The following is a 3,739-nucleotide window of genomic DNA, read 5'->3' on the forward strand; positions in this document are numbered from 1 at the left end:
GCAGCTCTAAATTGTAATGTGACAACCAATGAAGGAAACAAAAAGGACCTTTAAAAACCAGGAAGTACTTACTTGATGGGCAATACTACTATCACATATCTCGAGGGCTTGGATCTTGCGCCGGTCACACAACCAGTCGCCGGCTTGGTTAACGGGTCCTTGCCACAGGAATGTGCTAGTACAAGTTAGATGCCAGGGCAAGCCAAGCTTCAATCTTGCAGCTTGGCGAGGTCTACGTCTTACACAGTGGCGGAGCCAGGAAAATCCAATGAGGAGGGCCAAACGTTGTTAAACCTAGTTGAGGAGGGCCAGTCTATTAAAATACTCGGTTTTAACAGCAAAAAATTATGTGTTTACACTAGTATTAGTCTTAAACCAGTGACATTAGGGGGGCCAGGACCCTTGTTGGTCCCCCTGTCTCCGCCACTGGTCTTACAGCATGGCAAAACTTGCTGGTCACGCTGCTCATGTACCTATACCCTGGATTATAGCAACGGCTTATTTTCTAAGCTGCCAAAAGAACTAACCCTTAGTATTGACCGAAGGTGCAACTCCACCCACCCTCTCAAGCGACTTCCTCATCTTCGGACCCTGATTTGTGGCAATGGGATCGCTCGGAATTAGGCCAGGGCGAAATCCCTGCTCGGCTCGCCGATGCTGGCAGCGGTGGCACCCGCGGGTGTCGTTTCCCTCCCTGGAGGCGCTGTCATGACCTCTATCCATGACCCTCTTCGAGCAACGGGGGAAACCCTTGGTCCGGTTCTTTGGATCGGATGGCGGCGGCATCACGACATCGCTCACCTTCTTGAAGGTGCCATCTTGCTTGCTCGCGGCATCCCCGGTGTTGGATTTAGAGATGTTTGATGTTTGGTCGGTTCGGCTTGACCCTCTACTTGGGTCTGGCTTGGTGGTTTAGCTGTGGTCTTTTCTTCTGTCCTGTGTCATTTTGCTCCGGGTCCCATGTCCATGCCTATGTACTTTTCTGCTTTTCTTCTATCAATGAAATGATACGCAAGCTTTGCGTATTCGTGAAAAAAAAAGTATTGACCGAAGGAGTGGCGATAGCATGCCTAGTACAAATACACCGGTCATTATCAGGCTCTCTGTTACCAAAGATGGTGTCGTCGCTTTCTTTGCTGGTGAGCTTGCCCATCGTGGTGTGGCCCGGCCGGTGTACTGGCTAGCCTAGGGATAGTGGGAAACAAGTGGCCATCGATACTTCGATAGGTTGTGTTGCGTTGCTCTTGCTTATCTATAAATTGTCGGGGCTCTCGTTCGCCATCTCCATCCGCGCCACACACCAAAGCAAAGCCGACACCACACTGCTCCGGCCGGGACTGAACAAGCCTCTCATCGTCGTACGTGATCGATGGACGCCGCCGCAACCACCCGGAAGCAGGTGGTACTATACCCAGCGCCCGGCCTGGGCCACCTCGTCTCCATGGCCGAGCTCAGCAAAATCTTGGCCGCTCACGGCCTCGCCGTCACCATCGTCATCATCAAGCCGTCGTACGACACGGACGCTACCGGGCCTTTCCTGGCCGATGTCACCGCGGTCAACCCCTCCATCTCCTTCCACTGCCTCCCGCGGGTCGAGCTCATGCCCGTAGACTCCGTCCACCCTGAGGCGGTGACCTTCGAGGCCGCCCGCACCTCCAGTTCGCAGCTCCGTGACTTCCTGGACGGCGCCTCCCCGGCCATCCTGGTGGTGGACTTCTTCTGCAGTGTCGCCGTGGATGTCGCCACGGAGCTCAGCATCCCCGCCTACTGCTTCTTCACATGATGTGCCGAGACTCTGGCCATTTTCTTGTACCTTCCGGTGCTGCACGCGCGGAGCGCCGCCAGCTTTCGAGACATGGGCGAGGAGCTTGTGCATGTGTCGGGAATCCCCTCGTTCCCGGCAACGCACTGCTTCAAAGCCGCTCATGGATCGTGACGACGCGGCATACAGAGCTTTCCTGGGGGTGTCCCCCTACCTCTGCCGCTCCCAGGGCATTATCGTCAACACCTTCCGCTCGCTTGAGTCGCGCACCGTCGACGCCATCAGTGTCGGGCTCTGCACACCTCCCGGCCTCCCAACGCCTCATGTCTACTGCATCAGGCCGCTGATCAAGTCGGAGGAGGTGGGCGTGAAGCACGACCAAGAGTGCCTGACATGGCTAGACACACATCCCAAGGCCAGCGTGGTGTTCCTCTGCTTCGGCAGCCGCAGCCTGTTCAGCGCAAATCAGACCAGAGAGCTGGCCATAGGCCTGGAAGCGAGTGGCAAAAGGTTCTTGTGGGTTGTGCGGAGCCCGCCCAGGGACATCGACGGCCCGGCGAAGAAGCTGGACAAGCTGCCGGACCCGGACCTCGACGCTCTCCTCCCATAGGGCTTCTTGGAGCGGACCAAGGGCACGGGTCTCGTCGTCAAGTCGTGGGCGCCGCAGCGTGACGTGCTGGCACACTACGCGGTGGGTGCCTTCGTGACGCACTGTGGGTGGAACTCCGTGCTAGAGACGCTCATGGCCGGCGTGCCCATGCTGGCCTGGCCGCTCTACGCGGAGCAACGGGTTAACAGAGTGTTCTTAGAGAAAGAGTTGGGTTTGGCCGTGGCGGTGGAAGGGTATGACAAGGAGGTGGGCCAGGCCGACGAAGTGGAGTCCAAGGTGAGGTGGATGATGGAGTCTAAGGGCGGCAGAGTGCTCCGAGAGCGGACCTTGGCGGCCATGCGGCTGGGCAAGGAGGCGCTGCTCCTGGGTGGGGAGTCGGTCGTGACCTTGACACAACTGGTGGAGAGCTGGATGGCTTCACCTTCACAAGGGAGATAGATCACCAGGTAAATTAATGTCCTTGCAAGAACAGGGCAGGTGCAAATCTTGAAAGCTCACGGCATGCAAGAACAGGACACCTGAGATTAGATATAGGCAGCAGGGTAGCTGTTTGGAATCATGACCCATGCATTCAGTTCTTCTGATGGCAATATTCACATTTTTTCATATCAAAAGTTTGTGAAGGAAGTTGGTTTCTTTTTCTATGGATGTGCGTCATGCTATGACAAGTAGCCTTGGAAATTTTGGTGCAAATATTATGACTAGGACGCCGATAATGCGCGTTCGTTCGGGATTTAGGGTGTCCGCGCCGAACGACCCATTCGGACTGGTAGTGGATCAAGCCGAACAAAACCATTCGGACAGGATCGCTTATCCCCCAAACGACCCAATCAGCGTGCCACCTGGTCAGTGTGCGACCCTGACCACGGCGCGTCGCCACCTGAAGTCATCACCCTCCTCCATCCCTCCCGATCCCCTCACAGTTCCTTCCTCTCTCCGTCGCCGGTGTGGCTCTCCCTGAAGTTGCCATGGCAAGATCTAGCGATCTATAGGCTAAATTGAGCCGCCGACTAGGTGAATTCCTCCTCCACCCCCTCTGGTCCCCTTCATCCCCCTCTCCGTCGCCGGACATTCATATCCATGAAATTTCCATGGCAAGATCGGGCGACATGTAGCCCAAATTGAGCCGCCGGCCAGATGAATCCCTTGTCCCCTTCATCCCCCTCTCCCTCCCCCCCATCTCCTACCCTTCCCATGAACCACTGATGTGTAGGGGGGGGGATTTCCATGGCAAGATCTGGGAATAACTAGATGTTACCGTGTGTGCTACTGATCTTGCCACATGTAGGGAGTGGCAGTAGAACTAAGACTAGGATGTGGTTGGGAGAGCAAAAACAGTTGCCATCCCTGAGGTTATGATAGTGTTG

The 3,739-nt window shown here is 55.8% G+C and overlaps 1 pseudogene; it reads left to right on the forward strand.

Moving 5' to 3' along the window:
* Positions 1-1,369: 1,369 nt before the first annotated feature.
* On the forward strand, positions 1,370-2,926 carry LOC123153403 (anthocyanidin 5,3-O-glucosyltransferase-like; annotated as a pseudogene).
* Positions 2,927-3,739: the final 813 nt, after the last annotated feature.

Source organism: Triticum aestivum, chromosome 7A, assembly GCF_018294505.1.
Source record: "Triticum aestivum cultivar Chinese Spring chromosome 7A, IWGSC CS RefSeq v2.1, whole genome shotgun sequence".
NCBI lineage: Eukaryota > Viridiplantae > Streptophyta > Magnoliopsida > Poales > Poaceae > Triticum > Triticum aestivum.